Source organism: Cydia splendana, chromosome 5 (genome assembly GCF_910591565.1).
Source record: "Cydia splendana chromosome 5, ilCydSple1.2, whole genome shotgun sequence".
Classification (NCBI taxonomy): Eukaryota; Metazoa; Arthropoda; class Insecta; order Lepidoptera; family Tortricidae; genus Cydia; species Cydia splendana.
This window is the reverse complement of record NC_085964.1, coordinates 11297943-11311691: the sequence shown is the minus strand read 5'-3', so window position 1 is coordinate 11311691 and position 13749 is coordinate 11297943. Positions and strand designations below refer to the sequence as shown.

The following is a 13749-nucleotide window of genomic DNA, read 5'->3' as shown; positions in this document are numbered from 1 at the left end:
ATAAGGCAACTGAACAGTAGTTGAATCGTGGCCGAGTGTGGAAAAGCGTTGGGCACAATTTGTCGTGACAGTTTTTTTACAAATATAATTGTATGGATCTCGCGACGACGAGAATGATGACAGATAAAGGCGGGTTGTGCGCCCAAATAGATAAACTAGTGTGGAAATTAATGTCTACATTTACTGGTGCATGAAGTTGTAGTTAATTATAGGTTTATAGCTATTCGCTTTTTAAGTGTATATTATTAACACAAAGACCGAGCATTATCATTCTAAAAGGAAGTGTATAATTTATCTAGTTCGGGCTTATCACCAGACGTTTTCATGGACATTTATCAATTTAAATAGTACCTACTTACCCCCGAACCGTGAATTTGTAAGTAATTTGAGCAGGTAGGCTTTGTTATACTAATTATTACTGATGAATTGAACAGATTACAATACAATTTTACAGAACTTAAATCCATTTATTAGTTTTTAATATTTTTATAATTATTTATTTATTTTGGATCATAATATTAAAGTGAGATGAAATTTAAAAATATGTAATCTTATACTTATTATAGTTATAATGAGATCAAATTAGGTATCTGTAATAATCGTATTTACATTGTAAAACTTGTCGCAAAATGGGTACCTATAAAGTAAGTATAATTTAAATAGATAATTCAAATTATTATAAGTTTTTTTTTAATACCACATCGGTGGCAAACAAGCTTGTGCCCGCCTGATGGTAAGCAGTCACCGTAGCCTATGGACGCCTGCAACTCCAGAGGTGTTACATACGCGTTGCCGACCTTTTAAAAACCTGTACACTCCTTTTTTGAAGAACCCCATACTGTAGACCCTCGGGAAAACCTCGGAGCGGGAGCTCATTCCACAGCCGGAGCGTCCGCGGGAGGAAATTCCTCTTAAATCGCACAGTACGCGACCATTTGGGTTCTAGGGTGTGAGGATGAACACCCTGCCGGCGGCGAGCGGTGCGGTGATAGAAAGCGGCCGTTGGCATCATGTCAAATAATTCCTCAGAGTACAGCCCATTGTACAAGCGGTAGAACACACACAAGGAGGCAAAGTCTCTCCTTAGACTTAAAGGTTCAATACCGCTTGTGAGTTTGGGATCATCGACGATTCTTACAGCGCGCCTTTGGACTGAGTCGAAGGGTCCAAGCTGGAATCCAGGTGCTCCTGCCCAAAGGTGACAGCAGTACTCCATATGGGGTCTGACTTGCGATTTATACAGCAGCAGTCTTTGCCCCGGAGTAAAGTATCGCCTTGCTTTATTGAGCACACCGAGTTTTTTGGATGCCAGCGCAACCTTACCTTCCAGATGGCTACGGAATTGGACGTCACTGGAGATGTCGACACCGAGGATAACAATACTCCCTGACATGGTAAGGGCTGTGCCTTGGAACTGTGGGACCACAGTAAATGGGGTTTTTTTAGCGGTGAACGCGCAAACTTGTGTCTTGGTGGGGTTGAATCGCACTAAATTGTCCCGACCCCTCACCGAAACTCTGGATAGAGTGCTCTCAATGTCCGACACAAGCTTTCCACGACTCTCCAGTACCACAGAACGAGGGATATTGGCACGGCCTGTGTAATAGGCATCCCCAGAGTGCGTGAGATACACTAGAAGATCACCAGTCGAGCGACCGTGGCGAAAACCATACTGACGGTCGCTGATCAGATCGTGTTCTTCTAGGTATCTCAAGAGCTTTGCATTAATTATACGCTCCATGACCTTAGAGAGAAGGGAGGTGATAGCGATAGCCTGTAATTCGAAGGGTCCGATCTATCGCCCTTTTTAGGCACAGGGTGCACAAGGGCCGTCTTCCACGAAGATGGAACATGCCGTTTGTCGCTAGAGAGTGTGAAAAGACGCGCTAACACGGGACACAACTCAGGAGTACACTGCTTGAGCACAAGAGCTGGTATGCCGTCTGGCCCGCTCGACTTATGGACGTTCAGGGATAGCAACTCCCGCCGAATATCCCTTTGCGTGAATGAGATTTCCGGCATGGAGTATACGCACCGCGGGATGGTGGGCGGCACGGCGCTACCGTCGTCGTCCAGGGTCGAGTTCGAGGCAAAAAGAGTACCAAGAAGATCGGCTTTCTCTTTTGCACTGTGGGCCAGATCATCATCAGCAGCTTTCCGCAGTGGTGGTAAAGACGACTGACAAAAATTTCCCTCGGCAGCTTTAGCGAGCGACCAGAACGCGCGACTCCCAGTGGGATAGCCCGCTAGTTTCTCACCAATTCTGCCGACGAAATCGTATTTAGCCCTGGCAATGGCTTTTTTACTGGACCTCGAGGCAGCATTTAATTTGCGTTTCACATCAGAAACGTTCGGATCCTTATTAGCTACGGCCTTGGTCCAAGCCCTGTAAGCGGCTTGCTTGCGAACTGTAGCTTCTTTACAAGGCCGATTAAACCAAGGACGTCGCTTTGCTCCCGCAGCTATTACCGAGTTGGGAATGAAACAATCCATTCCCAGCAGTATTGTCTCGGCAACATTGGCTGCGCAGGAGTCAGGATCGTCTGATGTGAAGCAGAGCTGCCTCCACGGGAACGAGGCGTAGAATTCACGCAGTCCGTCCCAATCTACTGACTTATATTGCCAAACGCGTCGCGAGCTAGTTGGCCGAGGTGGATCGGGCCGCGCGCAAGGTGCCTGTGTCCGGACGAGGCAGTTTATTTATTTTGGATTGAATCCTAAAAGGGGTAAAATGGGGGTTTCAAGTAATTACGAGAGTAGTTAAAGGGGAGGACTTATACGCGAACAAAGTCGCGGGCACAGGCTAATACAAAGATAAATACACATAGTTACTTAAAAACATAGAAAACACCTATACCCAAATTAGATCAAACAAATATTCGTCCTTATCCAACCCAGGACCTCCAGCTTCGTAAGCAACTAGGCAAAACGGGGCTAGAAGGCCTACCGCGAAAAGCGAAAATCGAAATTTCGTTATCTGCCTCTATATCGCTCTTGCATATTTGCGCGATGGAGAGGCGAATTAAGAAATTACGATTTTTGTATTTCGCGATAGGCCCTCGGAAAAACTGTACGGCAGCCACGGCAGAAATCGACCAATTCAGTTGCTTCCAACCCAGGAAAAACGTACCTGGATAATTCCAATCCATAAAATGTTGGCATTCTAGAAAACCATTTGAAAGAAACCGTAACCGATTTTTATCGACAGATTGATAAATTAATCAATTCGTGTACACGCACCTGCCAGTAACAAGGCGTGATTACAAGGGCCGGCGCGTGCCAGCTCCACTCCATAACCTATTATGATTAGTAGCAAATTATCGGGGGCGAGTGCACACATGCGGCGTGCTGTTGGTTTGTTTTACGAGCAAACTATTACACCCTGTATAATTAGTAATTAATTAGTAATTATTAATTACCTACCTGACACACCAATGCAAAAAACTTGGTCATGTTCCATGATATAGATTGACAAGTAGAAGGTGACATTACTCATTACTCGTACATGTATTTTAAATGGTTACGTAGGTTTTTTATTTTGATCCACAAACCAAGGCATATACAACCAATGTATATTACTTACATCCTCCTGGATTATTATTATACTTAAGTAAAACGTTTAGTACTTAAGTAAAAATGAAAGTAAACAGTTTTATACCAAAATTTATTTATAATGGATATCAACAGGTGTCACTTCTTAATGCTTTTAACAAAACTCATCACTATTCATAACTCGACTAAATGCAACGCAATTATGAATAACTAATATTACATGGTACCAATCATAACACATCGTAATCGTGTGTGCTCATGCACCGTGGCGGCCGTTTATTTTATGAGCAAATTAACTATTACACTCATCACCTGATACACCATCTAAAAACAACACTGTTATGAATTACTAATTTTATGAGCGTTTAACTCGTAATTGCTAAACGTTGTAAGTTTATGAAGCGTCCATTAATGTCGACACCTCTACTTTTTACGTATAGTATAGAAAATGCACATACTCGTAATGTTCTATTTTTACGCATTGTACCTAGCGTAGGTGCGGAAATAATTTAAAAAAATGTACTGATAGTGTCATTGATTTATTTAGTAAATAAAGAAAAACGTTAAAAGATGATATAACATACTTATGTTATATCATGTATTAACGTTTTTCGTCTGTCTTTTTTCTGGTTGATTATGCGAATGGTAATAACAACAGCTTTTCGTAACATATTACGAATGGTTATGATGATGATATGATATGTTCACATATTTGTCAAATAAAATTAATAGAAGTTGATGATTATCCTTTTAATGGTAGCAAGCACATAAATATCCACATAATTTAGGAGGACTTATTTCAATATTACGGATATTTTTCACACATTCCAGGAAGGTGAGACTCAGGGGCGAGGGTGCCACCGGTGCGCTCGACCATGAAATTATTATCATATAATACCTCGCTTGAGCACGAGGCGATTATTCAAATACTCATAGCTAAAACCAGTGAATATATGGAGAGTAGAAAGTCAATTCACCGACAAACTTTACAAACTTATAAAACACAGCATACAAAAGGCACTGAAGTTACTATAAGCAAATGGAATGAGAAGCAGACAACAAGACTTCTTTTTACACGTAGCGATAATAGCGTTTATTATTTCTATGTCCCTTTTAAATCTTTTGTCACGTGCGTTCTAAATAAAGTAATAATAGAGCTTTTGCATTAAAGAAACCTGCTGCCGCTGCTGAAAGCTGCAGCCCGCGACGAATGGCGCCGTATTAGCAAGATCATCACTCATCGAGATTCACAATGATGACCACGACCACTCTGGCAAGAGTGTACCGACTAAGAAGAGAAGATTAAAGAAACCTAATAAAACTTTAACTTTTGCCTTGTCCGAAGCTAATAAGCTCAGGGATCGTTAGTACTAACTGCTAAGCCAATGGCATCTATAGGTATATTTATATCAATCACGCTGAAAAAGTGGTAGAATAAAAACTAAAAAAAACATTTACACCATTGGATGTATAAATGTCGGTAGTATTTATACGAACAAAACGTGAAAATTATAAGTAGTTTTTCAAAACCCTCGGAGAAAACTAATAGTCTTAATTTGTATTTTTCAGTCAAAACTATTAGTCCTCGCAGATAGCCTTGGTAAAAACTAGGTTTGATTAATAGTCCAATAATTAATTTCCGTGAAAACTAATTTTGACTTTATTTTTCTACTCAATATTAGTAAGGTACAACAGTGAATCACGCTATTCATGACTGTCCGTAGAAACACCCGCTCTCCCGCTGGCATTCCTACATTTTTCATACCAAACACCTTTGTCTAGCAACTAATATTTGTCAAATTTATTCATGCATAAGGAATGCGCGTGACTTGTCATGTGAGCGATAAGCAAATGACAGAAAATGTTATGTAAATTGAAGACTGCCTGCTGTCCCGTATATATACATAATACTAAGAAAGTCTGTGTTGTGGGGAGACAGGGGAGAGAAACGTGACTTATTCCTAGAGATAAGGCTATGGCGTTGTCTTGCTGATATAGGTATTACATATTTTGTGTTTATTTACACTTAATAAGCGGAATTATATATTAGAATAGTTCTTAGCTTTGCGTATCGATCGGATGAGGAATATCAAATCTCTGAATATTTCTTATAAGACTTGTCTACTTATAACTATGTATAAATATTTTACTTCCGTATAAAAAATAAACCATCAGCCTAGCAGTCAGTAGTTGCGAGTAATTGACGTAAGGTCAGATAACATAGCAAGATCTGATAAGGGCATTTTATAAGCATTTTGTTCTTATATCACAACGATTCCATCAATCTGCCCGCAAGCGTTAGCTGCGCAGGTTGTTTCACATTGTGTCCGATCAATCCTATACATGGCTGCGCTGCCCTTCTCAAGTCGTCGTCATATCTAAAGATCGTGACTTACCGATTTTTTTCGTACTTTATTTGTGGTGGTGGTATTTACCAAATCTAATCATTTCACCTCATCCTACCTTATACCTAAGTACTCAAAATATCCTTACTCTGAATGTACTTAGATGTACTAAAACGCTAGAATATAGTGATATTTTTATGTAATTTGGTATTTGAAAACGTCCTCTCTCCTAATGTGGGTCTTCTTTAAACAAAAGAACTTTACTATGTGTTAGTCTACAAAGTCCATAGTTATCCCGAGTCTCTTCAACTCGATTACACGAGTGGCAATTTGATTATAAATAATTGTAAACTCGAGTAAACTTTGCGTTGACCCTCCGACTTGTTCTAAACTTGGCAAGTGGAAAAGGGCCTAGCGTAAAGTCGGCGCTATCTATTTGCTTTGGACTCTTTATGAGTTCGAAACGAGATCCGTCACGCGACGTTAACTCGGAATAGAAGTGATAAAGTGCCCGCTAATCTGCCCTATTCGGGTCACACTTAGTACACTTTATTAATCACAAAGCTTACAAATTACACTATACTTCCTGCGGCCTGACACCTCGCTTTGGTGTATGTTAATTTTATTGTTACTTTTATTGGACAATTTGGACACCGTGACAATTTTTGTAGGGGTGGAATGGGTTTAAATTATATAATTTGTGTTGCCCTGCCACGTTTGAATCGTTATCTACATTCAAGACAAACTAGCAAGTACGAACTGTACCCATTTTCATTGCTCTTGTATACCTCACTTAATAAGGATTTTTCATTACATAAGTTTTAATTTTTAATTACATAATTTTTAAATTACTGTTATACGCCGCGTGTATTAAACTCTGCAGTCCTGCTAATTAGGAGGAAAGTATACGTGTATTTTTTAGTTATAAAAAAAATACTAAGGCAGACATTTGGATTGGTACCAAAGTCACCTTCATAATACAGAAACTCAAACACATTTACGCTACGGAAGCCTGTAGACACCTACTTATTCACATTTGTATACGTTTTAATGGCAAAATTTACACTTTAAACGTTGGGGTTCTCGACATGACGCCTTATGCAAAGCAGGTGTTACCCGATACGTGAATAAAGCGGAAACGTGTAAAGTAATAAGTAAAACACATTTGCTGAGCGAAATTGTTAGCTATTACAAGTAAACACAAGGAGAGGTGAAGCTCTCGATAAGTTCTACTTATTCACGTTTATCATATATCCTGTTATGCCGCCAATTTAAATCGTAAAACGTCATAGGGTGTAGGTTGAAACGTGCCTATTTATCTACTTACGCATTTTAAAACGGCTTTAAGTACATACTTGCATTATCATTACCTATACGCTGCATTTGAATTCAATACACATCAAAAACCCAATTAAGGTCAATTAAATTTATTAAATCTCTATAGTTTCTTAGGTAAACATAAAAATACAAAGTCACAGCCACATTTCCGTAAACCTCTTCCTTAAATTACAACAGTTTACAGTTTTTATTGGCTACTCCTTATCGGGTAGTAATCGTACAAAGCTCGTAAAAGGCTCATATCGGGGTGAAAATGGTAAAAAATAAATTGTGAATAAAGCCGACTCAGTGTACGTAGGCAGTACAAGTACTTATTAGTATTTGGAGATAAAATGAAGTTGGCCGCTTTGGGCAATTTATTGGAGTAAGTTATGGGGCGGGCTCAAGCTAATTTATTCGCCGTGCACATAAATTACTTGATTATGAATTCGAGTTAACTCCACTGAAATGTTTGTCTGTTGTTAGTACGCGGCGCTTTTGTGTATATGTTTGCCTACCTAGATTAGATATAGCACCTTATTGCTGCATTAAAAACGTACACATAAGAATGAAAACAAGCTATAGAATACATCTCTAAGATATGTTAAGCATTTAAATCAATAAAATATCATAACATTATTCATTGCAACAAAACAAAGGTCGCATTGGAACGCAACAAAGAAAGATACCATCGTGGCAATCGAAGTATCTTATCATTTGATCTTATGGGAAAACTTAATGGGCGGCAAAAGAGACAAGTGAGGAGCGAAAGTAGGCGCAATTCTCATAAAAAGCAATAGTAGGGATTAAGCAGAACACCGATGGTAATGCCGAGTTGTTTTCCAGGCGTAGTATCGCGCCGCAAGCGCTGCAACGCGGTATAATCGCGGATACCCATAAAAGATGTAATTTCAGATAAGCTGAAACAGACGAGCCCCGCCTCCTGCCCTCCTGCCTCCCCACTCCCTCGCTGCCTACTTTCTAATGACTAATTATTATGCTGTGCGTTGCGAGCTTTAACGTCAGCGAGTGAGCCTACCTGCTACAGTCGGCGCGGGTTCGCGGCAGGTCATCGGGGGTTTATTATCCCGGGGAAACCGGGACGTGAATATGGAAATAAACCTTGGTCAATAATTAACTAAATCGGAAATTAAGTAGGGAAAACGGAATCACATCTATAACTAGGCCACGAAAATCTATTCGTCATAATCTTTCTTGCGTTGTCTTGGCTTTTTGACACGGACAGGGATCCTGGGCGGACGCAACAGCCAGCAACTTAATCCTGAGGATTGGTACCCGCATTAGTTTTTACAAAAACGTTTGTGTTCTGAATGTCCACCCCAATGGTTCTCCATCACGCAAAGACAAGGCAAAGAGATAAATAAAATAATCTAGAAAAGAACATCTTTTTATCCGAATATTCCGAATTCAACAGGGTGCAATAGGGATCGTAATTTAAGATACTATTAGTACGTGCTGCGGCTATAAGTGAAGTATTTAGGCTAAGATATATTATATATATTAGATATATTAACTTGTAATGCAATGACACGATGACAAAACACTTAAGCAGACTGGGCGGTGGCGCCCGCGCAAGATCGTAGATACAGGGCGGCGACGCGATATGTGATACCGCATTACCATTCCGATGCCGCGCGCTGGACAATACCTGGACATTACAGTTACCACCAAACATATCGGTCGAGCGAACCGAGGTGTTCTAGGGGTGCAAGACACGTTTTTTTTATTTACAAATTGATAGGTATTGTTGAAAGCTTTATCGTTTGAACGGGACTGGGCTATGCATGTCGGTCTGTGGCCAAGATGACCAAGGAGTGAGAGCCCCACATGAAGTCAACTCGAGGAGAAGGCAGACCTCATCGGCGATGGCGGAATAACTTCCTTCCTTGGTCCTTTACTGGCCAACTGACCTCAACATTTAGTATAATTTCAATGTGTAAGTATAAGTACACATTATATTACCTTTTTATATAAAGTACTTTATGTACAGATGGATGTGTGCAACATAAGTATTTAGATAGTAAGTTTAGTGTGCCTAGGCAGAAAACTCGTTGCTTTTCGGTGTAGGAAAACATCGTGAGGAAACCGGACTAATCCCAATAAGGCCTAGTTTCCCCTCTGGGTTGGAAGGTCAGATGGCAGTCGCTTTCGTAAAAACTAGTGCCTACATCAATTCTTGGGATTAGTTGTCAAGCGGACCCCATGCTCCCATGAGCCGTGGCAAAATGCCGGGATAACGCGAGGAAGAAGAAGAGGCAGCAAACTCGTTGCAGCTCCGTCACGCTATAAATCCGCTAGCAAAATACAAGTGTATCTAATAAGAAGCCCTCATAAAAACGATAAGGTTTTGTGTAATCCCCCACGTAGTTTTGGCCTGATGTGTCAAAATTGTGAGTTTTTAGCATCCCTCGCCAACACTCCTAGGCCTTAACTTTCGACAACACAAGACAAAACGTACTATTATGGAATGACACAACTATCAAAACACAAAGAGTCACGTGTAAGAGTGTAGGTATAATGTGTGTTTAATGCCTCTCATTAAGTACAGTTAGAACATGCATATAAGGATAGATGGCAACCCACGATGCAATTCAAACAAAATTATACAAATGGCAAGCCAACTATGGCAGCTCCAACATATTGGCATATGTTCGTGACTAGTTTACGAGTGCTACGACATTGCATATTAATTGGTGTCGCTATCGAGCGCTCATCGCAGCTCCATTCCATACGACACTCTACATATGTATCAAGTTTTGTTTATACATGAGCTTTCTAATAGCAGTTATGCAGTCGTAGCTACTGGGGTTATCCTTAACTGCTTACCTCAAATCTAAGAAAATTCTATGGACTGTATGTAGGTTGTTGGTTTAATGCATAATTTTGCAAGTTGTGTTTGATAGGTGCTACAAATTAAATGTCTGAATATACCTATTTCTGCAATGGGTATTTATTACTTGCATTTACCTCTCATGACTTACACCTACTAAATAGTAACGAAGATCTTTATATACGCTATGTTCTACTGATCACTCATCTCATATATTATCTCTCTTTAAAAGAAAAGTGTTAGGGATCTACAAGCTTTCTCGTGTCTCAGAATAGTGAGATGTTTTTTTATTAAGAAAGTGTCACTAAATCTAGAGTAAATTACTAAATGTTGACTTTCGGGGCATCATACAAAGCATATGCACTTGCATATGCTTTGTATGTAAAAATGTAAAAAAACAATCAGTCTCATTTGCTTTGGTAGACCAAACCTACTTAAAATTTGACCAATACTAATTTTGGCGACCCGGCTATAAAATGATAACTGGCTTACAAAAATTAAATGAACTAGAACTGCGATTGATTAGACCCATAATGCACCTATCTGTAATCCGTGTGTCTAATCAAAGTGGTGTGCCGAGCAAGTTCCGACGTAGTATTGGATCGTATTCAGAAACGAAAATATAGTACTTATTTAACATCAATTCAATGTGATGCACTCGAACATAAGTGTCTGAGTCTAAGCGCGAGCGGGCAGACACAACTAATACATTATTAATATCATCTTGATACATAAAGTGCACAGTGCACATTCTAGAATAGGGTCTACGCTATGTAGGTACTCAATCCGCAGCCTGGTCCGTCGGAGTGAGCGCATTCTAATATGCAAATGTATTTAAATGCTAAGCCCTCTTCATTACGACGGTATCGATCTTAGATATACAATTTGTAACTCGATAGGTGCCTTAGCTAGCTTAGCTTAACCAATCAATTTTCACTCGAATAGGCAAATTAAAATAATTACGTGCCTAATTTTGCTACATATTAGTAGTTCGCCTAATGATTGAGATTTGTATTTGTGTCTTTACTTAGTAAACTTCTGGTCGATGTGTTTAATCTGACATTCATATAAATTTATTATACTGAACGTACATTTTCCATTCCCAATGAAGACAAAAGCCCCTTGATGCACCAAGTACAATCAAGATTACTGTTTCATTTTATTAACTAACAAAGTTCCCTACATGCCCACAATAATAAATGTTTTACAAGCGTACAGCACGAACAGTTCTTTAGTGATCGTTAGTATTCTAACGAGCTGTAGTCCCCAATCGGATTAATCTTAAATATTTATTGCACACAGTCTATTGGTAGCCGAAGCTGAGCTAAATTAGTATGACGATAGCTACACTGATGGTGGTGAAAATGGTAAGCATTTGCATCGGCAGCAGACGTGGGTGGGCTGCCGGCGGCTGATTAGACTTGATGAATATTAAACTTAGTGCCCCTGGCCTATGAGATGCATTAGGTAGGTACACTAATCACTCAATCGACGGCAATTACCTACTGTAGATTACTTTGCCGTGCCGCATTCAAGTCGATTCACCCACAATAAACAAATTCCTTCAACCACGACCTAACAGAAATAATTAGTTACTTAGTAAGTCAACCAGAACCTCCGGACAACAAAGTCATGAATAGTAATAGTTATTTCGTAAACATTTTGAAACAAATAAAAGCATTTCCTCTTCCGTATTGATTAGACCGACTAATCCGTAACCTACAGCGGAGCTAAACGGAGAACAAAAAATATTCCACCTGTCGAATCTGATAAGTGTTTTATTTAAATTTCTTTGGCGATTCAAAAACGAAAGCAACGTATATTTGTGTCTTATTAAAAGAAATTTATAGTTTGAATATAGGTAATGGCTGATTGACCTTGGTCATAGGAGGGAACACTAACAGGTTTTTGTGAATGCAAAATGTTTTGTCATCCACGGAGCTAGTGTTCTTTTAAGAGTTATGTTTATTATTCACACAATTATGAAGACAAAAAACAAATCAAAAGCACAAACGATAATTCATTTAAAAGTTTATTTTTAGACTAAATGAAAATGCTTACTCATAATTTCTATGGTCAGGTCAGACGGCCGCAGAGTAATCGGAGTGCAAGGTGCGCGGGCGCACGTGTCCTTTGCCCGCGGCGCACTACATTATATCAGTTTCGAATTCAAATTTGTGTCATACATCTTAACAATAAACTCGGGCCCTAATAAAACTCCAAAGTGGTCTCTAGCGCCTCCCCTTAAGGGTGTTTTGTATAATAATGATGAAGGAAATGGATATTCAAAATAATATCACCCCGGGGTTAACGATTACCAGCGCGCGCATGCGCACAGATGGTAGGATAAACCGACGTTTGTTTCCGCAGTGATATCTGAATTAATGGCGATACGAAATGCTCGAAAGGTGCTCATTACCATGATTTATGCAAGATATATTTCTTATGCCGTCCCTATTGTAGCGATTAACGTTTCAAATTAAGCCGTGTTTTGTAATAAGTACGAAGGAGACTTGCTCGGGGATACTTTATTGCAGAATGGTTGTTAGATGCGGCAAGCCAGCTAGGCTAGATCAGCTCAGCACTCGGCGGTGCAGCGCCGCGAGAAGGCTGCTCTTCTTGGAGGGCGCCGTCCATCTCCCGGCTCGCTCGCTCACTGAGTACATTCCCGTGTTAGTTTTTACACCTATTATTTTATGTGTCGGCGAGTAAAGTTCGGTACGTGAGTTATAAACGCGCTCGCGCCACTCTCGCCCCTACTTTATAGGTATTAACGACTTGTCCGAGAGTTTTCTTATAAATAAATTTGAAAGGATACAAGGCTCGCTTTTGTCGGATTAGTAGAGTGGATCTTGTTTCACTTTGTTGCTCTGTCTTTTTTACACCAAGGATACTGGAGAGTTAAACGCATATTTCGTATCGTGTAATATAAACATTGATACAATAGCAGTTTACAAACCGTATCAATACCACGACAGAAACATGGTTACAAATTGAAATCATTTGTAGATATTCCGATTCAAGATTTAACTATTCAAAGTTCAAATAATAGGTCCTCAAAAACTAAATGTAAATCGAATTTAATTGAGATTGTTGTATTAATATTAAATGGTTATCGCAGTTTACGAACAAGACCCGAGCTACATAACGCGTCGAGCTAAACTATAAAAGCGGGAAGCTATGGAAGTTAAGAGCACTACCTGTGAAATATCAGAGCAATAAAGTAAATGCAGTACTAGCGGCCGCGACGTGCCGCGGCCGCGGCCTGCCGCCTCGCAGCGTCACGTCGTAACACAGAAAACATCACATCGCACATAATGGACATCCAAGTGATTAGGTAGTTAGGTACATATAAAATATGAGCTCAAATCTAATTTTACACATATCCTAGTACAAATCAGGCGAAGCTTGTACAATGCGACGATAAACATAAATACTTTTAAAGTTGAATGCCAAGAGTCACTTGCCACTGGGAGCATAGGCAGAGAGGAGCAAAAGCCGTATTTTTCCGATTTTTCGTACACGAATATTATCACTTCATAAAATAGGATGAGCACTTACAGGTTTTTTATTCTAATATTACTGATGTTTAGTTTGCTAGAATATATATAGAAAACGTCCATAACTAAAAAACAAACATTTGTAGACAATTTTTGCTCTTACCGGGAGATAAGCTAAGGATTA

The 13749-nt window shown here is 39.6% G+C and overlaps 1 pseudogene; it reads right to left on the bottom strand.

Annotated features, from left to right (window-relative positions):
- Positions 1-690: 690 nt before the first annotated feature.
- LOC134790386 (uncharacterized) lies at positions 691-2700 on the bottom strand (annotated as a pseudogene).
- Between the last annotated feature and the right edge of the window lie 11049 nt (positions 2701-13749).